The sequence below is a fragment of the Marmota monax genome, unplaced genomic scaffold, assembly GCF_021218885.2.
Source record: "Marmota monax isolate L192 unplaced genomic scaffold, Marmota_monax_Labrador192_F-V1.1 WCK01_AAM20220418_F8-fsc00014, whole genome shotgun sequence".
NCBI classification, from domain to species: domain Eukaryota; kingdom Metazoa; phylum Chordata; class Mammalia; order Rodentia; family Sciuridae; genus Marmota; species Marmota monax.
Genome location: NW_026695222.1, coordinates 35,288,461 through 35,313,199, shown reverse-complemented (window position 1 = coordinate 35,313,199; position 24,739 = coordinate 35,288,461). Strand labels below are relative to the sequence as shown.

General features: G+C 40.8%; 1 long non-coding RNA gene and 1 other non-coding gene across 2 annotated transcripts in view; both read right to left on the bottom strand.

Annotated features, from left to right (window-relative positions):
- LOC124085928 (uncharacterized) overlaps positions 1-9,115 on the bottom strand; it is a 29,039-nt gene extending 19,924 nt beyond the window's left edge. The window contains exons 1-2 of the long non-coding RNA XR_006849633.2: positions 8,670-9,115; positions 7,247-7,353 (exon numbers count right to left, since the gene is read on the bottom strand). This is a non-coding gene — a long non-coding RNA (uncharacterized LOC124085928). The remainder of the gene's footprint in view (positions 1-7,246; positions 7,354-8,669) is intronic.
- LOC124085986 (U6 spliceosomal RNA) lies at positions 4,849-4,954 on the bottom strand. Its single transcript, XR_006849662.1, has one exon. It is a non-coding gene; the product is annotated as a U6 spliceosomal RNA (small nuclear RNA).
- Positions 9,116-24,739: the final 15,624 nt, after the last annotated feature.

The window sequence follows — 24,739 nt, the reverse complement described above, 5'->3', positions numbered from 1 at the left end:
TTATTGGTGGTATTGGTATTAATATTAGAAATAAGTAGTTATCATTGATCAAGGGTGTCCCCGTGCCAGGAACTTTATGTTATTTATGTGTTCAAGCTTTACAGCCACCCCATGGAGTATTGGCAGTCCTCACTGAAGGCAGGACTGTCCATCCGAAGGCATACAGGATAAACCAAAACAGCACAGCAGCTGATTTTTAAGTGACTCCAGGCAAAATTCGCTAACTGAAAAGTCAGATCTAGCATTCATTAAACCATTCGGTAGCCACGTAGTTCTAAGAATTTTACCTGTATGAACTCCTTCAGTCCTCTAGATGATATTTTGAGGAAAGAACTAATAATTTCCATTTTGCTGCTGGGGACATTCGAGTCCTGAGATTTCCACCATTTTACTGTGATCATCAGCGAAGCCATCTCTCTCTCTTACTTCCCAGCTTCTGCACCCACTCCCTGCGTTGAAGGGAATGATCTCCTTCCTGAGACTTCCTGGAGAGCCATGCCCACAGGGGAGGAGGACAATGCCCCACAGGTTCGCCCCCAGCCTCCCGCAGCCAGGACGTGAGCATGTGACTCAGCTCTGCCCACTGGGCGCATCTGCCTCGGGCTGGGATTGAAAACTAACGGGGGAATGTTCTCTGGCAGGCTTGGTGGGCCAGCACGGCCAACTTCCGGTGACAACAGTGGCAGTGGGGTGACAGGCAGCACTGCGTATCTGGAATTGGGGTCAGCAATGTTCCCAAGCCGATTCAGCTGCGTTCATGGAAATGTGGACCATTTCATTCTTTTTTTTCTAAGTTTTTTGGGATTTTGTTTTGTTTTGTTTTTGTGTGTGTGTTTGTTTTGGTACCAGGGGTTGAATCCAGGGGCACCTAACCACTGAGACACATCCCCTTTTTATTTTTTTATTTTTGAGACAGAGTCTTGCTAAGTTGCTTAGGGCCTCACTAAGTTGCTGAAGACAGGTGTGCACCACCACGCCCAGCTCTGGACACCATTTCTGACTGCTCAGCCTGTCTATTCCACATCCTTTAAACAAATTCCTTTCTGCCCTACTCTTTCAGTTGTGTTTCTGTGTTTATTGATTGCTGTGGCAAACTTGGGATTTCAACCTGACCAGTCTGTCTCCTAGCATTTACATTTCAACCAGTATGCTATGTTCCCCCTGGAAGTGTTCTCCAGCTTCAGGCACAGTTGGATCTAGGTCCTTAAGTGACGTCAGTGGGCTGCTCCATTTTCCTCATCTCTCCTCTCCTGTGTACTGGCTCCACTTTTAGCCACACTCCTTGCTCATATAGGCAAGATGACCACCAGAAGCTCCAGGCTTATATATGCAGCAGCTCTGAACCCTCACAGAGAAAGACACTGCTCTTACCATATAGTTTCAGGAAAAGTCTTAGACTTAACTCCTGCTGACCCAGGTCAAATTATGGACATCTGTGCAGTGGACTCAATGAATTGGCTAGGCCTCAGTCACAGATCCACATGGTACTCAAGGTGGGGTCTCGTGCAAAGGGATGGAGCAGTTCTCCACAGGAAATCAGAAGGAAATACCGGGCAGGCAAAAACAAAAGGTATCTCCTACATCCTACTTCTAAAGAGGAGGCAAATCAGGCTCAGAGAGGCTGGGTAATCTGCTCAGGGTCACACAGTTAGGGAATGAGAAGTTAGAATTTGAAGGCCCTCAGACGCGGATAGCTCAGCTTTCTTATTGCTTTTCCCATTTGGTTTGCAAAATTTTTCTAGATTTTATTTTCTTCCCCTACTTCCCTGATTTAAATGCTATGAAAGAATTTAAAATTTATAGAGTTATAAGGAAAAAGAAAAATCCTTTGAAATCTCATCACCATATGACGAGTGCTGTTGGTTAACATTTCGTGGGCATCTTTCATGCATGTCTATGCACATGGGCAACAGAAGCAACATTTACATAAATCAAAACACACAGTAACATCTTTCAATCACAGATGCCCTTTCCTAATGTGATTTTTTCCCCTTGGCCCTTTCATTATCCTTTGCCACCCTCCACGAACCTCCCTCACATACTCCTCACCTTCTGGCTCAAATAATCCAGTTAACAACTGAGTGTGTTTTTGAAGACTTTTCTCCAAGCCAATACAATCACACACACACACACACACACACACACACACACACACACACACACACACCATAGAGAAATTCTGCTCTTACTTCTTACAATTTTTTTTAAATCTCCTTTAACTCTGATGTCATTTTCCGTTCACTGATGTAATATGCATCGTTGTTTTTAATACCAGGATTGAACCCAGGGCTTTCAACCACTGAGCCACCCCCCAGCCCTTTTTATTTTTTATTTTGAGACAAGGCCTCACTAAGTTGCATAAGGCCTCACTAAGTGGCTGAGGCTGACTTTGAACTTGCAATCCTCCTGCCTCAGCCTCGCAAGCTCCTAGTATTGCAGGCATGCACCACCTTGCCCAGCTTCATAATAAGTATTTTAAAGGACACTAATTTGGGGTCCCAAAGAGTGATTGTCAAGAGATCTTATTCATAGAAGGAGCCCCCCCCCCGCCTTTTTTTTTTGTGTGTGTGCTGCTGAGGATTGAACCCAGGGCCTTGTGCATGCAAGGCAAGCACTCTACCCACTGAGCTCTATCTCCAGCCTAAGGAGCCCTTCTTGACACCCCTAAAATTGCTTTGCTGAGGTCACCTTCAGGTGGGCTCATCCCCCACAGTTCTGGGGCGGGTGTAAGAAGGCTGAGGGGGGACACTCTATCCTAGTAATAGATATAGACTGCCAGGCCCTGGTCTCCTGATGTCCAGGTTTGCTTGCTGGCCTGTGTGTGATGCCCAAGGGCCTGCAAAGTCACCTCTGACTGGAGCTCCTAATTCAGGCCAGCTCACCCCTCCCCCCCAGCCCTTCAACACCTTCTCCCATTTCCTTTTATGGATTTTTTTCTTCTTCTTCCTCCTGCTCGGGAATTTTAACCAGTCTAGGAACCAGTTGCCTGCTCTCAGATCAATAGCCCTGGAGAGGGCTGCGGGTGGCCTCTGGGATGCACTTCAGCGGCTCCTGCAGACAGACCATTTTCTTCCTGACTCAGTTTCACTCAAATTAAGCCCCTTTCGCTTTTGAGAGCGTGAGCTGGCACCAATCCAGAACCAGAATAAATCGGTGGCTAAAACCTCTTATTCATCTCTCAAAAGTCCAGCTCCCCAGCAGGAACTTGGAATTTTTTGTTTGTTTGTTTGCTCCCTACTTTTGTTCCTTGGTCACCATCACATTTTAGAAGGGATTTGAAGCTGCTCTGTGGCTGGAGTTAAGTGCTTAGTAAAGTATTTGTTGAGGAAGGGATAGAAGAGTAAAATGATGGAATAGTCAGCGCTTGGCGAATGGTTAATGCGCCTGAAACTGACCAAAAATTGTTACTGAGCAGAGGCAGAACTGCAGTGTTGTCCACTGGCGCCACCTTCTGGAAACAAGTTAGAATAACAGGTCCGTTTCTGCAGCTCCAGCCTAAGGGCTTCTGAAAATGCAGACCAGGAACTGAGTCAAAAGGAAGAGATCCCAGCAAGTAGAAGGCTGAGGCAGGAGGATCCCAAGCTCAAAGCCAGCCTCAGCAACATAGAGAGACCCTATCTTAAAATAAAAAATTTAAAAAGGGTTGGGATGTGGCTCAGTGGTTAAGCACACCTGGGTTCAATCTCTGGTACCCCTCTTCACCAAGCCCCTAAAAAGAGAAAAGAAGAGAATCAATTTCAACAAAATCCCCTACCCCAGTCTCCTCTGCACTGGACCTCCAAGTTATTGTACTAACATTATTATTTTTAATAAAACATGACTATGACATATTAGTGCTGGTTTCAAGTGAACCTAAATGTGCTAAATGCTTTAGATGTATCTTCATTCTCATAGTAACTGCAAGAGACGGATTACCATTATTGTTGCATCTTTAGATATTAAATACCTGAGGCTCTCAAAGGCTTATAGTAGACTTATTATATCTAAGGAACTCAGCTAGTCAGTGACTAAATAAGACTCAAACTGTTCTGCCCGACTTCGGAGACTGTTGCGGGTGGAGCTCCCCAGAAATCAGACTCCAGGGTGGAGATTTGCTGTGGGAAGTGTATTGCAGAGTGCTGTCCAGGTCGTCTGTGGGAGGGAAAGGTTGAAAGTGCAGCCTCAACAGAGGCCTCAGTTGATGCCAGGGGCACATGGACCCAGAATGGCAAGGAGGCGCCCCGTCCCTCACAGTCATTGGATGCAGTCTGTCCCAGGAAAGGGGTATGAACTTGAACCAGGCTGCTCTCTTCAGCCAAAGGCAAGGCCCCAAGAGAGACTCAGCTGAAAGCTGTTGGCAACCAAAGTTCCCAGTCACTGGGGGAATAAATGCTTCAGCCGTGAAGTTGGATGGGGGAGGCGGGGTCTGGGCTGCATACCACAGTATCCCCTAAGAGCCCCTGTGCCCGTCCAGCACACCTGACTGCTCAGCGCATTCCTCAGTGCAATGGGGAGGCTTGGTAGGTAGACAAAGTCAGTGTTATGAATTGTGGAAGGAAGGATTTAAAGAATAAGAATGGTTCTGCCTGCCATCTACCCGGAGAACCTCTGACCCAGGCCATGCCTGCCATCCTGCTGCAATAACCAATGAACTTTGGTCTATTCATACAGAAATATGAATTATTTTATGAGTTCCAAACCCTTAATAAAGAAGTAAAATGCAAAATCATCAGCTGACCAGGCAAATGCATGGTGATGAATTGCTCGACATATTCAAATTAAAAATGAAAGAATTGAGGGTCACAATTGATTAATACGTGAAAACTGATTTTTTTTAACCTTTTAGGTTTTTATTATAGTTCTCTCTGAAAAAATACGGATCGCTTCTCCAATTTGTGTATCATCCTTGCATAGGGACCTGCTAATATTCTCTGTATGGTTCCAACTTTAGTATATGTGCTGCCAAAGTGAGCCCGAGAACTCATTTTAAAAACATAATTCTGTGGCAAATTAAATTGTTTAATAAAAATATTTTACTCATCTCATGCTACTTCCATAAGAGTTTAATGGTGAAAAAAAATATGAAAGGAACTTTAATCAGTGTGGCTACACTAGGAAGACAAGGGGGCCCAAGTCCTCAACCCTTCCTTCCAGGAATTGACAATGACTTTGAGGTTTGATAGACAGGGGAACGAGTGTGAGGGTTTGGGGCTTCCAAAGCCAGAAGTCTTTCATAGCTGCAAAACAGGTAATCTTGGGTTGGCTTGGCCTGGTCCATCATTAACTCAGGATTGTTCAGGCAGGGCTTTGCCCAGGATAAGGAAGTTGCTGTTGTCTGGAGGTAGCTTCCACTCATCTCAAGATGTTTATTATTCAACCCGGTGGTTCCTGGAATTTAAGGTGACTCAGAGCAAAGGAGACAGATGCAAAATGGAGGCAGAAATGCCAAGTCTTGAAGCCTGCATTTAGTCACCTATCAAACATTTGCAGACAAAAGTGAAGAGGCTAAGTCCTTACTGTATTTCCCCTCAAGGGGGGGGGGTGAATTTTGAGGGACATCGGGCTTGGTCTCATGTCTTCTTAGCCCAGTGCAGAACAGTGTGACTTCCTCATCCCCTGACATTAGGCTTGGCTGTGACTTGCTTTGCTCAATGGGATCTGAGCAGTTGTAACACAAGCTGAGGCTTGAAATGTGCTTGCCCGGCTGACTTCGCACTGTGGTTCTTCTGCCATCCGACAGAACATGTCCTGGCTAGCTCACTAATCTAAAGAAGATGAGTGACACGCAGAGCAGGACTTGACCAGCCTGCAGCTTACAGCCAAGCCCCACAAGCCTCGCTGAGTCAGCCGCAATCAGCCAACTTGCAGAAGTGTGAGAATAAATGATTGTTATTTTATGCCACTGAATTTTGGGGTGGCCAGTTATGTGATAATAGCCAACTGATACACATTTACAAGGTTGTAGAGGATGATGTACGACTGTGTAAAGAGTAATTTTGACTATGACTTTTCCTTAAGAGCTGTCTTTAGACCTTAATCTCTCATAAGATGTTGACTCATGTACTTTTATATGATAGATACCACAAAGTGTCTCCTAATAAATGCCTCCCTTACTTTTACAAAGCCATGAGACATTCAGGGTCCCCAAACCCCAGACACAGGACTATATAAAACCTGTGAAGCCCCTTTAAAGGGTGAAACTCTAATGTCTGTCATCAGGATACTGGGCAGAGATGAGCCTCCCTGAGAGCCAGGTGTCCTGGAACTCACAGAGCAGAAGCACTCCCCCTAGAAAGCCAGAGACTCAACTGCCAGAGAAGGGTGTCAAATAAGATTCCGAGGTCATCTCCCTTGTACCTAGGTACACGGTCCGCCCCCTATCCCCACCCCCCCAAAAAATGCCAGTGGTCCCAACCTCCCTTACAGTCATGTCTGGCCATGAAATTGGGTTCTGTCCAATAAGATGCCAAATAACCACATAGCAGAGTCTAGGACCCTTCTTAAGAGACAGGAGGATTTCGCCCAGTACCTTCCACTTGTTCCCCTGGTGGCTTCTTCCTTCTTTCTGACTTGGATGCAGGATGTCAGGAGTTGGGACAGCCCTTTGGACCATGATGTGAGCTTGGAAATGGTAGTTTATGCAGAACGAAGTAAAAAAGATTAAAGTTCTCATGGTACAAGATTTCATGGCACAAACCACCAAACTTCCTACCTCCAATTTTTGCAAGAGAAGGGAAACAACTTCTAAGTGGCTAAAGTCCTTGATATTTTAGCATCTCTGTTATTCACAGATGAACGCTTCCAACTGTTGACAATCCATAGTCCCCATGTTTATTAGAAGAGAAGAGGTCTTTCTTTGATGTTGTTGTTGCTTTTAGTAGAAAAAGAACCTCACAGTCAGGAGCAGCTCCATGATCCGAGCAGACCAAGGAAAAACACCGTGGCTCCCCTCCACTCCTGCAGTGGATAATGACAGGACAGGATGACAGCACTTCTGCTCCTAAAGTACTCTTCCACCACTGTGGTTGTCAGAAAAAATCCTTCTCACACAGATTGCTTCTTCCTGACATTGCTCACTTCTCCATCCGTGTCTTGAGTGAATATATCAGATACAGATACATCTTGAACCTTAACTGAAAGAGTCTGGCAAACGCTTTGCTTTTCAAAATTATCTTGGGAAGGTAAAAGATTAAGAAACACAGAAAGGAAAGGTTAAAACTGTTACTAAAATATTTTTGGTACTGAACAATAGAAATCATTGTCTCACGGTTCTGGAAGCTGGAAGTCAAAGACCAGGGTGCTGGCTCGGGTGGGGGCTGGCACAGGCAGCTCCAACGAGGGCTCTCTTCCTGTCTTCTACCAGCCACCTTCTTGCTGTGTAGGGATGAGTGAGTGAACACAATAAAAATTCTTGAAATCTCCAACAACCAATCTATTATTGAACTAATAATAGAAAAAAATATACCAAACGAAAATGGTAAAATATCTATGGACTAGTCTATTAAAAATGTGCCAGATGTCTACTAAGAAAACTATAAACTTTTACAATGAGACACAATGGAAATACTGTATATATTACCTTCCTGGATGTGAAAGACATAATACCAAAAACAAATCAAGGAGCTCAAAGTGAATATATAAACACAGCTCCATGCCCATAAAATACTACAAGAATTTTTCATAAGGGTCGATAAGCTGACTCTAAGACTTATTTGGAAGAATAATTGTGCAGTATGACAAAGGGAACTTTGGAAAGAAATAGAAGAGTAACAAAGGACACAACATCTTCAGTAACTAAAACAGTACTGGAATTTACAAATACATGTACAAAACAAGAATCCAGAAATGAACTTATAGGGATTTATTATATATGAAAATGTTATTCCAGATAATGGGAAAATAGTGGGACATTCGATAAATGTCACTATGACAACTGGATATCCATTTGGGAAAACAAATTGATTTGATTATACCTCATCCCATTTTCAAATATAAATCTCAGAACCAAATATAACATTAAAAATCCTAAACCAGGTGTGGTGGTGCACATCTGTAATCCCAGCAACTCAGGAAGCTGAGGCAGGAGGATTGCAAGCAGAAGGCCAGTCCCCATCCAAAATTAAAAAGGATCAAAATATAGGACAGGGGATATAGCTCAATGGTAGAACACCCCTGGGTACAATCCCCAGTACTGAAAAATAAGAGACAGAATTTGTTGGGGTTTTTTTTTGTTGTTGTTTGTTTGTTTGTTTGAGACAGGGTCTTACTATGTTGCCCAAGCCATCCTTTAACTCCTGGGCTCAAGGGATCCTCCTGCCTCATCCTCCCGAGTTGCTGGTACTAGAGGCATGTGCCACTGTGCCTGGCAAGACAAATTAGTTTTTTAAAGGAAGTTTGTAAAAATGGAAAATATAAATTGCCAATAAAATATGTAAAAATGCTTAGTTTCACTAAAAATGAAGGAAATGCCAATTAAAAATACCAAGCATGGTGACACACATGCCAATAATTCCAGCTACTTGGGAATCTGAGGCAGGGGGTTCATAAGCTTAAGGCCAGCCTGAGTAACTTAGTGAGACCCTGTCTCAAAAATCAATTTTAAAAGAGCTTAGGATGTAGCTCAGAGATACAGTATTCCTGGGCTCAATCCTCAGTACCACACACACACACACACACACACAAACCCTTACCATGTTTTGCCATTATTGCCAAATGACAAAGTCATTTCTTTCAGTGTGGGTGGGAGAGCGGGTGGATATCTCCTATTTGTCTCTTCAGTTTTGCTCTCTGCCCTTTTCTACCTCCTCTGTGCCCCAGGAGTCAGGCTGCATCAACAGATTCCTTCTGCCATCTGGTGAAGGTGGAGGTCAGCCCAGTAGGAGACAGAGGGGACAGGGTGTTTCAAGGCCTTCATTCCCTGGCTCCTTCCTTGTGGAGCCACTCCCACAGTCCCTCTCCACGGGACTCTTCCTTCCACTAAGAGCCCTCTCTCCCACATCCTTCCAACCTTCAGGGGTAGTAATAGCCCCTCTTACTAGTCCCAAGTACTGCACTACTTTTTGCATACAGTCCCCCATTAAATTCACCTTGAAACTCTCCTAGAGAGTGTGCCACATGAGGATACGAGAGAAAATGGGCACACTCCTTTGGAGAAGTACTCATCAGCAATTTCACTTCTCTGTATCTACCCCAGAGACTCACTTGCATACATGTACAAAGGGCAAGCACATGGGTACTTGCAACACCCTTGTTTGCCATAATAAAAAGTTAGAAATAATTTAATTGCCTTCAACTAGGGAAATAGTTGAATCAACTATAGTACATCCATTGTATGGTGTGGTATGTAGTTATTTTTAAAGGAGGCATCTATTTGTAGCATAAACATCTAAAATATATTTTTGCTTGAAGGAAGATCAGAGCCATAATAAATAGCATAAAAATGATACCTATTTCCATAGTATTATGTATTTCATAAAAGTGTAGGAAACTGAGTACACTTGTAATCCCAGAGGCTTATGAGGTTGAGATAGGAGGATTGCAAGTTCAAGGCCAGTTTCAGCAATTTAGCAAGATCCTACTAACTTATTGAGTTCCTGTCTCAAAATAAAGAATAAAAAATGCTGAGGATGTGGCTCAGTGTTAGAAAACCCCTGGGTTCAATCCCTGGTATAAAAAAAAAATGTGGGGAACTTTTCACTGCCTCTCCCTGTAGAGGGATTATACCATCCCACCCCACTGAAGATAGGCATGGCCATATGATTTGCTTCAGCCAAGGGCCTGTAAGTGAAAGTGACATGTGACTTCTAGCCAGAAGCTTTAAGAGGCTCCACTATTCTTTCTTTTTCTTCTGCCACGAGGTCAGCAGGTCTCTGCTGCCCCTTTAAACTGTGTCCAGAGATACAGCTGAAGTCAACCTATAACAAACAAGTGAAGGATCAAGATATAAATCTTTATTGTTATAAATAGCTGAAATTTTCAAGATGTTTGTTATTGCAGCACAACCTAACCTACCATGACTAATATATACTGCTGTATAATTGATCCAGTTACTTCTAGGGAAGAGAAATGATGCTGGGAGTGATGATCCCAGGAGACTTTATATTTAATATTTTAATTTTCTTACAACAAAAATATATTCATGCATCACTGTGCAATAAAAATACAGTATTTAAAATGAATACAGCAGGTGTTTCCTTACTTAAAATTAAATGCTAAAAAAAAATCATTCTTAAAATAAACACATAAACACCCAATAAAATAATGGTTCTTTCTGCCCAGCTGGCACTCTGAAGGAGACTGGAGGCGGAGAGCTCTGTGAACTTTCCAAAGCAAGAGGAAGTACTGGAGCGTGACAATGTCTTGCCACCTTCTCTGCAGGTAGAAATCTGCAGAGCCTAGACACACTGTGAAATTTATTTCTAGTCCAGATATCATAAAATTGAAACACAGCTTCGGAAACCCTTTTTTTAAAAAAATATGAATAACGTCTACCTTTCCAGTGACCTCATTTATATGAGAACAAGAGTAATTATATGACCAAAATTCAATTCAGATATTCTAGGAAAACTCTATTCTCCTTGACACAGCCAACCCTTACCTAGAAAAGTTAGTAAGAGATATCGGAGCTCTGTTTCTGATTACACCCATAGACCTCTCTGAGTCAGACTTTATTGCATTAAACTAAAAAGCCAATATTGGTTGGATGGATATCAAAGGCCTCATGCAAGTTGATATGTCATAGACAGCCTTGCAATTTCAATTTCTCATTCAAGCCAAATAACAGCCTTCTTGTCTCTGAACTTTACTTTTGGGCAAAATCAAAGGAGCCAGACTCCCTGATCCATTGCTCAGTATTCAGCTTCCTGTGTGTCAGGCAGTTATGGTGACAGCTTCAGAAGTAGCAATAGAAGCCCTGACTTTCAATCACTGTTACGGTGACTTTGAAACAAAACTGCCCCCGCCCCCTGATATCTTCAAGACCAGCTCTTGTCATGAGTTTGCCAGTACCTAATTCCCTATATTCAATACCTTTCTGCCTAGAACGCCTAGAGTGGTTTCTTTTTCTGGCCTCTACACATGACCCCAGCTGAGAACAGGTAGGAAGGTAATATTCAGACAGTGCACTCATGGATGAAAATAGGAGATAGAAAGAAAAACCCGGTAAAATTAGAAAACCATCCCACAAGGTCAAATATGTGAATAGTTTGAGTTCTAGAAAGTGGAGATATAGAAAATAAGGAGAGGAAGGAAGGAAATATTCAAAGAAACAATTCACAAAAATAACCTGGAACTGAAGAAAATGGACTTTTCAGATTGGGAGGGATCACTACGGAACAATTAGACCTCAGGTACCTCCTGAGATGATGTGATAGCAAATATAGGCTCCCACCTATGTGATACTCTTGCTGAGGACTGAATTGTCCTCTAATCGGGTCTCCAGATGTAACTACCAGTTCATAGAACATTTCAGAGATAGTGTAACATTCTAAACAACATCATGAGGCCATGAAACTTTAACCAATAAATTGCATAAGGAAAGGAATAGCAGGGGCTGGTACAGATCAAAAGACATAAGTAAATATAAATGTAGTGCAGAGAACTTGTTCAGATCCTGATTTATTTATTTTCTTTTTAATTTTTTATTTTGAGACAGTGTCTTACTAAGTTGTTTAGAGCCTCATTAAGAGGCTGAGGCTGGCCTCGAATTTGCAATCCTCCTGCCTCAGCTCCTGAGTGGTTGGGATTACCTGTGTGCGCCACCACACATGGCCTTCAGATACTGATATAAATAAGTCAATAAAAATTTATTTTTGAGATAATCAGATAAAATTGAACCTGGACTAAGTAAGAAATTATTGCTAATTTCCTTTAGTGAGATGATGGAATTATAGTTACATTTTTTAAAAGCTTAGAGCTCCATACCAACATATTTACAATGTGATATGATATCTGGAATTTGCTGTAAAATGCTGCAAAAGGGATAGAATAGTGAAATAAAAACTAGGTGATGGATACAAAGTGGTTTATTGTATTATACTTTCTGATTGTTTTTAAATTATCATAACAAAAAGTGAAAGAAGAAAGCAATAAAGGAGGGAGGGAAGGAGGCCCAGGAAGGAAGGAGGGACAGCAGTGAGTGTCCCAAAGTCATTAAAGCTGAGATTTCAGAATATCAGAACAAAAGGCAGCTGGAGGAGGGACAAAACAGAGCTTTACAAAAGATCGAGAATCAGAAAGGTATCGGGTTTTGTGATAGCAATGCAGATGCTAGAGGAGCATGAGAACAGTCTGCACAATTATGAAAAAGTGACCTGCAGCCTAGAACCTTGTGTCTAGGCTAAGTATCGATGATACGTGAGGGTGGAATAAAAATGCCTTGAGATTGGTAAGGTTTCAAGAACATTTATCAAGCCGGGCTTGGTGGCGCACACCTGCAATCCCAGCAGCTCAGGAGGCTGAGGCAGGAGGATGGGGAGTTCAAAGCCAGCCTCAGCAAAAGCAAGGCACTAAGCAACTCAGTGAGACCTGTCTCTAAATAAATTATAAAATACCCACTTGAATCAAATGTATGAAATATGATATGTCAAGAGCTATGTAATGTTTTGAACAACTAATAATAATAATTAAAAAAATAGGGCTGGGGATGTGGCTCAGTGGTCGAGTGTCCCTGAGCTCAATTCCCAGTATCCAAAAAAAAAAAAAAAAGTTTATCTCAACTTTTTTTCCTCAGAATGCCTCCAAAAATAATGAAATAAATCAATAATCAAACATACAGGACCCAGTAAACAAGTCATCCAAACTAAGAGAAGAAGGATGATCCACCACAGGATGATAATGAAGGACTCCAAAGTGACAGCCAAGGCTTAGAGGGCAATCAGGTGGAACTGGAGCAGGTCAGACAACCCCAGAAAGATTTCTTCAACAAATTGAAACTGACAGAAAATCTAATGAATTTGAGCACATGGAGAAGAGACTTAGAGAGCATTTTGCTAGCCTGTAAGTACTTGAGATAAGGATTTTTGTCTGTCTTGTCAAGTTCTGTAACCCCAAGTTCTAGAACAGCACCACACATAGAAGGGGCTTGTAAACAAATATTTGTGGAATCAATTAATGAGTTAACATGTGACAGGGAGACAATATGTGGTATGCAGAACAGCCCCCAAAGATGTTCATGTCCCACTCCTGGAACCTATGAAGATGCTATGTTTCATGTCAAAAGGGACTTTGCAGATGTCATTGACATGTCAAAAGGGACTTTGCAGATCTTAAAACAGGGGGAATATTCTGGATGATCTGGGTAAACTCAACCTAATCCCATGAATAAACTGATCACACGACCCCTTGAAAACAGAACTTTCTGGGGTGGAAAGACGTGATGGAAGAAGCAGCAGGACAGAAGATGTAGAAGGGGAAGGCGATTCCTGGCTGCACGGCTAAAGCGGGAAAGAACACAGAGAAAGCATGAGCCGGGTCCCAGGCCGCCCAGGGGAGAAGGTAAGTGCCCTGGTGATTGACAGAAGGAAAGCTGCTGTGAGACTGGAATTCAGTCAACAACCTCCAGGAACCTGGAAGTGGATTCAACTCTCGAACCTCCAGAAAGGAACGCTGGCCAGTGGACACCTGGACTTCAGCCTGGTGAGACTCTAAGCAGAGGATCCAGTGACCCACTCTTGACTCACATGGAACTGCGGCCTAAGAAAGGGGAGCGGGGCTGCGGCTCAGTGGCAGAGCACTTGCCTAGCATGTGAGAGGCACTGGGTTTCATTCTCACACCACGTATAAATAAATGAAAATAAAGGTCCATCAACGTCTAAAAAATTAAAAATTAAAAAAAAAGAGAGATGGGAACTGAAGCTGGGGGTGTAGATCAGGAGCACAGCACTTGTCTAGTATGTGCAAGACCTTGGGTTGGATCCCCAGCAAAACACACACACACACACACACACGCACACACGCACACACGCACGCACATGCTGGGGTTGTGGCTCAGCAGTAGAGTGCTCACCTAGCACAGGTGAGGACCTGGGTTTGACCCTCAGCACCACATAAAAGTAAATAAATAAAATAAAGGTATTGTGTCCAACTACAACTAAAAAATAAACGTTTAAAGAAAAACAATCTTCACCTTTATGCAAAATATTGTCCTTATTCTGTCCTTGGGTAAAGAACTATAAAGAGCTTGGAAGTCATCACTGAACACACTGAAAACCAACAATTCTTCTAACATCCCTTAGAGGACTGAGGTTATAGGGCAAATTGCTGCTCTAAAAACCAGAGAGACGGGAGAATACACAGAATCCCAGCTTACCAGGGGCAAAAACTGTTGGTCATAGGAATTTATAGAACATTTTAAACAGTATTTATGAATTACCGCAGGCCGAGGGTAGACTACCCTGATAGTTCAAAAAGTCCAGAGGCCCATTCTTGGGGTACCCCACACAGGGTCCCTCCAGTTCTTCACTGTAAAGATCTAAAGAAAATCCTCTCAAATTTTTGACAAGAGGAGGAGAAAAGAACCTATCTGGAAATGAGCCCAGAGCACTCTGCTCTGTAACAAGAGTTTGTCCTCAAAGGAAACTACTTTACCAGACCCTTATCATGCCTAGAGTGAGGGTAATTAGACACCTACAGCTGCCCTTAGCTCTCTGGTCTCACATAGGGGAGGAAGGAAAAGGCTAGGAAATTATACTGAAGGTTACAGCTCTGCTCCACTATCCCCCTGCTCCCCCAAATATTCAATCCTAAGATTATAGAAGACTCCCCTCCTCAGTATCTCACCATCACACCAACCTGGCTCCAGAATAAAAACATTGAATTACAACTGAGAATGCTGCAAGATACAGACTTTAATTCAGAAGGAGTTTCCAAGGAAACTCAAAGACAACAGGAGAGACAAAAACAAGGATGCTAGAGAAAACTGAAGCCTTTGACACAGCTTCAGCAAACAGCAGGTACAGCCTAACGCGGCCAGATAAACAGGACCACGGCAGGCCTATTCACCTCAGTTCCTATCACACCTACACCATGTCTGACTATCAGACAATTATAAGGGATGCCAAAAGCCAGAGAAACCACAGTCTGCAGAAACAAAGCAAGAATCAGAACCAGATTCAAATATGACAGAGATTTGGAATTACTAAACCAGGAACTTTAAATTATTGAGATTAGTGTGCTAAGGACTGCAGTGGAAAAAATGGCAGCATGCAAGAATGTAGGTACCACCCAGCTAGCTGGGAAGCCGAAGCAAGTTCAAGTTCGAGGATAGATAGTCTGGGCAGCGTAGCAAGGAAAATGAAAACTAAAAAGGGCTGGGGAAGCGGCTCGGTGGTGGAGCACCTCTGGGCTCCATCGATAGTACTAGAAAAGAAAAGAAAAAGTGCAGACACCACCAATCACAGATTCCGGAAGCTCAGAGACCTCCAAGAAAAATAAATACTAAAACACTAACATCTAGGAATATATTCAAACTGTAGAAAACCAAAGACAAAGAGACAATCTTGAAAGGAGTCTTGGGGGGAAAAAAACATCTTGCGTAAGGGAACAAGGATAAGTATCACATTGAAACTCTGTTCAAAAACCATGCAAGCAAGAAGCAAAATAATTAAAGTGTTGAAAGAGAAAAAAAAAACATGCAAATAAACAAACCCTACCAATCTAGTATTCTGTATCCAGTGAAATTATCTTTCTAAAGAGAAAAAATAAAGATTTTTCAGACAAACAGAAACCGAGATTTGTCTCTAGCAGACCTGTCTTGTAAGAAATGTTAAAAGAAGTTTTTCAGAAAGAGAAAATGATAAAAACCAGAAACTTAGATCTACATAAAAAGTGTCAGGCTGGGCACGGTGGTGCATGCCTGTAATCCCAGTGGCTCAGGAGGCTGAGGCAGGAGGATCATGAGTTCAAAGCCAGCCTCAGCAAAAGAGAGGTGCTAAGCAACTCAGTGAGACCCTGTCTCTAAATAAAAATACAAAATAGGACTGGGGGTGTGGTTCAGTGGTCAAGTGCCCCTGCTTCCAATCCATGATACTAACTCCCACCCACGCCAAAAGTGTTAGGAATAAATTAAGGAAAATAAAACCTTTTTTTTTTCTTATTCTTATTTTACCTAATGGACTTCTGTTCAAAATAATAATAATACAGCAAGACTGGGTTTGTAGCGAAGTGGTAGAGTGCTTGCCTCTCATGCGTGAGGCTCTGGGTTTGATCCTCAGCACCACATAAAAAAATTAATAAAATAAAGATATTAGGTCCATCTACAACTAAAACAATATTTAAAAGAAATAATAATTACACAGTAAATATCGAGTGATTAGAGCTTATGGATAAGTGAAATGGATGACAGCAATATTATAAGAACTTATTTTGTTGTAAGTTACCTCTACTACCTGTAAACTGTATAGTTATTTGAAAGTTGTGTGTTTATGTTATTTGAAAGTTGACTTAGGTTACTTGTAAGTGTCTATTATAAACTGTAAGACAATCATTAAAATAATTTTTTTTAAAAAAAAAAGCACATTTGAGGGGCTGGGGTTGTGGCTCAATGGTAGAGAGCTCGCCTAGCACATGTGAGGCCCTCGGTTGGATCCCTAGTACCACATAAAAATAAATAAATAAAATAAAGATATTGTGTGGGAAAAAAAAAGCACATTTGATACATTAAAAGAGAAAATGGAGGGCTGGGGATGTGGCTCAAGCGGTAGAGCGCTCCCCTGGCATGTGTGCGGCCCGGGTTCGATCCTCAGTACCACATACAAACAAAGATGTTGTGTCCGCCGAAAACTAAAAAGAAAAAAATATATATTAAAAAATTATCTCTCTCTCTCTCTCTCTCTAAAAAAAAAAAGTTAAAAAAAAAGAGAAAATGGAATCATATAAATGGCTCAACTTAAACCAGAGAAGATAGAAAAAGAAGGGAATGTTTAAAAGGAGCAAAGAAAGTACAAGGAATAGAAACAGTTACAAATATAGCAGATATTAATATAATTCTATCAGTAATCACAATAAATGGAATGGCCTAGATACATCAGTTAAAGGGGACTAAGAGAATAAAAACACAAAAACAAGACTCAATTATATGTTTTCTATAAAATATCCACTTTAAAGTCAGGCATGGTACACATCTGTAATCACAGTGATCTTGGAGGCTGAGGCAGAAGGATCACAAGTTGAAGGCCAGCCTCAGCAACTTAATGTTCAAATAAAAAATAAAAAGGGCTGAGGATGTGGCTAAGTGGTTAGAGCACCCCAGGGTTCAATCCCTGGTACATAAACAAACAAACAAACCACCCACTTTAAATATAAAGACAGATTAAAGGTAAAGGGAGGAAGAAAGATATATCCCCAATGCTAGCGCTAATCAAAAGAAAGCGGGAGTGACCATATTAATTTGGGCCAAAGCAGACTTCAGAATAAGGAAAATGTGCGGGATAAAGATGGACATTACATAATGATAAAGGGATAAGTTCTCCAAAAAGACACAGCAGTCCTTAATGTGTACACATCTTTTGTCAAAAGACCACCAAAAAAGTGAGGCAAAGACTGCAGAGAGAAATAGGTGAATGTACTGTTACAGTTGAACCCTTCATCACAGCTCTGTCACCCATGGACAGACCCAGCAGGCAGAAAAATCAGTAAAAACAGAGGTGAATTAAACAGCACCATCAACCAACTGGACCCAACTGAATCCAAAAGAATATATAATCTCCAAACAGCAGCAAACACATTATTCTCGAGCCCACATGGAACATTAACAAGATAGATTATATTCTGGGCCATAAGACATACCTTAAAACGTTTAAAAGATGAGAATTCCTTTAAAATATAACATAATGGAATTGAACTAGACATTAGGTACAGAAAGATGATTGGAAAATCTCCCCATTTTAGAAATGAACACTTGTAAGTAACTCATAGGTCACAGAAGAAGTCTCAAGAGAAAATTTAAAATATCTTTAATTAAATGAAAATCAAAATTTGAGAGGTGCAGGAAATATAGTTTTTAGAGTGAAGTTTGTAGCATTGAATGCATGTTAACATCATTAATCTAAGCTTACACCTGAGGTAATTCAAGAAAAAAGAGTAATATAAACCTGAAGCAAATAGGAGTAAAAACAGAATAATAAAAATTAGAGCAGAAATCAATGAAATTAGAAGCAAGAAAACAGCTGAGAAAATTGATGAGAGCACAAACTGTTTCTTCAAAAAGATCAGTGAAATTGATAAGCCTCAGGGCAGATGAACAAAGATAGAAATTAAAATCATAAATGAAATTAGGGCTATAACTATTGATCTCATGGACATTAAAGGGATAATAAAAGCCTATTATGGGGCTGGGGTTGTAGCTCAGTGGTAGAGCACTTGTCTAGCATGTGTGAGGTACTGGGTTTGATTCTCAGCACCACATATAAATAAATTAAATAAAGGTCCATCAACAACTAAAAAAATACATTTTTTTTTTTAAAACAAAAAGCATATTATGAGGGGCTGGGGTTGTGGCTCAGCCATACAGCACTTGCCTAGCATGTGCGAGACGCTGGGTTCTATCTTCAGCACCACATAAAAATAAATAAAATAAAGGTATTGTGTCCAACTACAACTAAAAATATATTTTTTTTAAAAAGTATATTATTATGATTATAAATTTAATGTAACAGATAATCTGGTTCAATTCCATGAAAGACACAAGTACCAAAACTCACAAAATGAGAAAAGAACAATCTGAATAGGCCTATATTTATTAAAGAAATTGAACCAAAAATTAATATACTTCCAAAAAAGAAAATGTCAGACCAAGATAATTACATTGGTCAATTCTACCAAATATTTAAGGAATGAATGATACTATGTCTCTACAATCTCATCCCTAAGGTAAAAGCATAGTAAATACTCTCTAACTCATACTATGAGGCCAGAATTACCCTAACACTACAAAGACATTGTATAAGGGAAACCTACAGACCAATTTCTTTTATTAAAATACATGCAAAAACTTCGACAATTTGTTAACAAATCAAATCTGACAATATATAAAATGAGTCATACACCATGCCAAGTAGAATTTATTCCAGGCATACAGGTCTGGTTCAAAATTTAAAAACTAATGAATCTAATCTATTACAACAGCGGGCTAAAGGGGGGGAAAATCATGTGATCTTATCAACAATTGCAGAAAAAGCATTTGACAAAACCCAATACAAATTCACTATAAAAACTCTCAGAAAACTAAGAATAGAAAAAGAATTTCTGAAACTTGATAGGAATATCTCCAAGAACTCTGTGATGTGCAACATAGTTAATGATGAGAAACTAAATGTTTTCTCCCTAAGATCTGGAACAAGGCAAGGATGACCCCTCTCAACACTCGTATTCAACATATTATAGGAAGTCCTGGCTAATTTAATAGAAAAAGAAAAGAAAAAAGAAAACTGTCTCTGTTCACAAAAGACAAGATTATCAATGTGAAAAATTCTAAAGAACTGGTTAACAAAACCAACCAATCAAACAAACAAAAAAACTCCTGTAACTAATAATCAAAAATAGGAGGGGCTGGGGTTGTGGCTCAGTGGTAGACCACTTGCCTAGCATGTGTGAGGCACTGGGTTCGATTCTCAGCACCGCATATAAACAAATACATAAATAAAGGTCCATCAATAACTAATAAAAATTTTTAAAAAAGAAGGTTGCAGAATATAAGGTTAGTAATATACAAAGTCAGTTGCTATTCTATATAGCAATGAACTCGTGAACTTTTAAAATTAAAAGACAGTATCATTTATATTAGCACAAAATGGGTTTTAAATGCAATAAAATATGTACATGTAAGGACAACCATAAAACTCTGATGAAAGAAGTTAAAAGAAATTTAAATACATGGATATTGCACTTTCACATTAGAAAGATTCAATATTGTTAAGATATTGTTCTTCTCCATTTCGTCTATAGATTCAACATGATCTCAACCAAAATTTAAAGTTATTTTAGGATGTCAACAAATTGATTGTGAAATTTATATGGAAAGGCAAAACAATCAGAGCAGCAGACACAGAGCTGAAAAACAAAGTTGGTAGTGTGATGTGATCCATGATACTACTTGACTTCAAGACTTACTGGAAGACCTCAGAAAGCAAAGAAAAAAATTTAGAAACATAAACAAAAACAAATAAACAACAAAAAACAAATTTTTTAAAAAAAATAAAAACAAAACCAAAAAAGACTACAGTGATCAAGACAAGGTGGTATTGGCAAAAGAACAGACAAATAGAGGTAGAAGCAGGAGGGTCACAAGTTTGAAGCCAGCTTCAGCAACTTAGTGAGACCCTGCCTTAAAACAAAACAATAAAAGGGCTGGGGACCTAGCTCAATGGTAAAGAGCCTCTGGGTTCAAACCCTGATATCATCCCCCCATCCACTGCAAAAAAAAAAAAAAAAAAAAATGACAGGTTAATGGAACCCAATAGAGAAACTGAAAAGAGACCCACTAAATATAGTCAATTGATTTATGCCAAGGAACAAAGGAAATTCAATGGAGAAAGGAAAGTCTTTTTAAGAGTGCAGGTACAATCGAACATCCACACACAAAGAAAAACTGAATCTAGACACAGACCTTTAACTTTTCACCAAAAATTAACCCCAAACAGATCACAGACCTAAATGTAAAATACAAAACTATGAAACTTCTAAAAGATAACATAAGAAATAAAAATCTAGGTGATCCTGTGTTTGGCAACAAGTTTTTAGATACCAAAAAATGTGATCCAGGAAGGAAAAATCAGCAGGTTAGACTTCACTGAAATTAAAAAGTCCTCTTGGGGATGCAGAGTGCTTGCCAAGCATGTGTGAGGTTTGGGGTTCAATCCTTAGAACTGCAAAAAAAAAAAAAAGAAAGAAAAAATAAGAAAATTAAAAATTTCTGGTCTGGAAAGTCACTGTTAAAGAGAGTGAAAGATAGGATATGGGTTGGAGGAAAATACTTTCCAAGCACATATCTGATAAAGGACTGATATGCAAAACATATGAAGAAATTTTAAAATCCAATAATAAGAAAACAAACAACCCAGTTTAAAAATGGGCAAAAAATTAGAACAGACATCTCATCAAGGAAGATACACAGATGGCAAATAAGCATATGGAAAGATGTTTAATATGTCGTCAGGGGATTGGAAATGAAAACAATAATGAGTTACCATTACGTGCTACCAATTCGAATGGCTAAAATCCAGAATAACAGAAAACAAATAGGCATGAAGAACAAATAAAATGGACTAACCAGATGTCATCAGGCGTGTGGTGCAATGGGAACTTTCTTGTGTTACTGAAAGGAATGAGAAATGGTACGGCCACTTTGGAAGACAACTTGATAGTTTCTTACAAAGTTAGACATAGTTTTAATGTATGATCTAGCAGTCATCCTTGTCCGTGTTTACTCATGTCACCACAAAAACCTGCATGCAGATGTTTTATTCATAGTAGTGGTTTTATTCATAATCATCAAAAACTGAATCAAGAGATACCTCAATGAGTCTAGTAGTTTCCTGGGACTGGCATAATAAAATACCAAAGTACTGAAGCCTGTGGCTTAAAGTCACAGAGGTGAATTCGCTCACAGTTCTAGAGGCTGGAAGTCTGCAATCAATGTGTCTAAGAGCATGTTTCCTCGGAGCCTCTGGGTAGAATCTTTCCAAGCTTCTTTCTGGTTTCTGGTGGTGGCTATTGATCCTTGGTGCTCCCTGGCTTGCAGCTGCATTGCTCCAGTCTCTGCCTCTCTCATTCTCCATGTGTCTCTTTTTTTCCTTCTTAAGGACACTGGTCATGTCAGATCAGGGCCCACTCTAGTGATCTTATCTTAATTTGACTAAATCTGCAAAGACCCTTTTCCAACTAAGATCATGTTCACAGATATCAAGATTTAGGACTTCAATATATCTTTTTTGGAAGATACAGGCCAATCTAAATATAGGTTAAAGAATAAACAAACTGTTCATACAGTGGAATATTATTCAGTGATAAAAAGAAGGAGCTATCAAGCCATAAAAAGATATAAAGTAACATTAAATCCTATTGCTTCATGAAAGAATTCAAATGGAAAAGGCTACATATTATATAATTCAACTCTAAGGCATTCTGGAAAAGGCACAACTCTAAAGAGTGTAAAAGGTTAGTGATTGCCAAAGGTTGAAAGTAGGGGAGGGAGGGAGGTGTGAATGATTGAAACAGGATTTTTAGGGCAATGAAATTCTTCTTAAGGATGACGGGTGCATCAAATCCTATGTTTATTAAAACCTCTAGGACTGAACAACATAAAGATTGAACTCTAATACAAACGATGAACATCAGTTAATGACGATGTATCAATATTGGCTCATCAATCATAACACATGTACCAAAATGAATACAATATGTTAGTAACAGGGGAACTGTATATTGAGGGAAAGGGGAATATTGGAACTCTGTGCGCTATCTGGTCAATTTTTCTATAAATCTAAAACTATTCTTTATTTTTATTTTTATTATTATTTTTTTTAGGGAGAGAGAGAGAACTTTAACATTTATTTTTCGGTTATTGGCGGACACAACATCTTTGTTTGTATGTGGTGCTGAGGATCGAACCCTGGCCGCACGCATGCCAGGCGAGCGCGCTACCGCTTGAGCCACATCCCCAGCCCCTATTCTTTATTTTTAAAAAAATCTATTGTAGTATCTAAGGATCAAGTACCATCTTTTCTAGGCAGTCTTTCCTGCTCTCCAACTACTCCCAAGATGGGCTAGATGCCCTTCTCTCCATAATACCATAATACCCCCCATAATACCCCACACGTATTGATAGTCCTATGGTTGCATCTACCACAATATATTTTAATATCTTTGTGTCTGTCAGTTAACAGCTGTGGTTTGCTGACCCCTGACCTAGAATGCAGAGATGGCGAAAGGAGAATCCATGCAACTTGTTAGTAGGCACTCAGAAAGGCCTGACAAAGGGCAGTGCTGTTCACTCAGCACACTCATGATGTAATTTGTGGTGTAATCATTATGAGTCTTCTGACCCAATAGGCTATTTTCTGGATAGGGGCATAAGACACAGTCATGTCACATTAAAGTTTACTGCAGTCTGAGCAGTCTCTAGATTACTGGCCTTTGGTCAGCCAAAGGCAGATTCCCATGGGGAAGTTTGTACTAGGAAATCTCTCCAGGATTCAAATCCAGTGATTCTGCTTAAAATCCATGCTTTTTACATTACACAACACTCTCTTAATCTTGTTCAAGTTAAAAGGTAATGTAGTATTAGGTTAAGGCCATGTGGTGTGGTCCAGTGGTGATGGGCTATAGGTCAGATAACATAATGAGAAAGGGAAACTCAGGTTGTGACCACTCCCTGGCCTTTGGAAAGTCCATGTCCAGAGAAATGGGCAGCCATTTCTCTGCCTCAACCAACTGTTACCATACAGAAAATGGGCACACTGTTGCCAGACAAGGGAGGAATGCAGGTTTTTGTCCACACAGCAATCTGTTTTTTTAAAATGTTGGCAACTTACTCAACCTGTTTAGCAATGCTGGAACGCCCTATTAGAAGGATAAGGAGTCATGTCATGCAAACGATTGGGGTGTTTAGAAAGGGAGAAAAATAGCAGGTGATGGCTGAAGGGTAAGGGCAGCTTCTTGAGAACCTTGATTGTCTCACTTTTGGGTCTAAGTGATCATCAAAGGATTTAGGCAAGAAAGGGGACACGATTACAACTGCATTTTTAAAAAGATCATTTGGCAGTTGATGGGGGCAGGGATGAGAGGAGGGTGGTGAATTAGAAGTCTATCATTAAGCTAAGTAAGGGTAAAGGAGAGATGACAAAGGCCTATTTACTTTGTTCTTTCTCCTACCAGTCTGTAAACTCTAAGCCAGCAGGGCGCCAGTCTGTCTTGTTCTGTGTCTCCCGGACTAAGCAGAAAGCTTGCTTAATGTTTGTTGAAAGAATGGAGGAAAGGGAATGAAGGCGGAGGCATTTTGAAGGACTGGGTTTAAGAGTCAACTACCTTGTAAATGTTGATAATGATGACAGCAGCCAAGAGAGTGGGGAGACAAGGAGACCTCTTTCCCCTGCTGAAGCTTCCCTTAGGAGCCTTGGGGAGGGGGTATTCTCAATGAATAAATAATGTACACAGGTTTTGGGGGTTTTTTTGTTTGTTTTTTAAAAGTCCTTGGTGTGTTTGGTTCCTGGCACTTCCTGTGGCCTTTTCAGTCCACAAAGGGAAGAATTAGCTTAAAGGACTAAAAGCTGGATTAACTAAAAAATATAGGAATGCACATTTCTCTGCTCTAGGACCAGTATTCCCAATGCACAAAGAAAACGGGATTGCCCTCGGCCTCCGATCCCGAGAGGATCACTTTCATGGGGTGGGGGCCGATGACCCTCGAATTCTCGGGGCCCTGTGAGTTCCTACCCAAAGCAAAAAGGGCAGCCCCTCTCCAAACCTCTCTCCCAGTCCTCCTCGTTCCCACACATCCGATTACTTGACCACCACCCCCAGCTCCGCCCTCTCTCCTCCCACCTCCTCTTCCTGCTCCCCCGCCCCATTTCCTTCCCCTTCGCCCGCCCCCTCCTCTCTCCCACCCAGAGACCGACACCCTCCCCGGTCCGCTACATCCCTGCCCTCCGCTCTTCTTCCTCCTCCCTTCCGTCAGCGCCCCTCTTGGGAGGCCAGGGCAACCCCGTGCCTCGTTTGCCCAATGAGGAGACAGCATAAGGTGGGGCGGGACTTGGGCGGGAGCGGA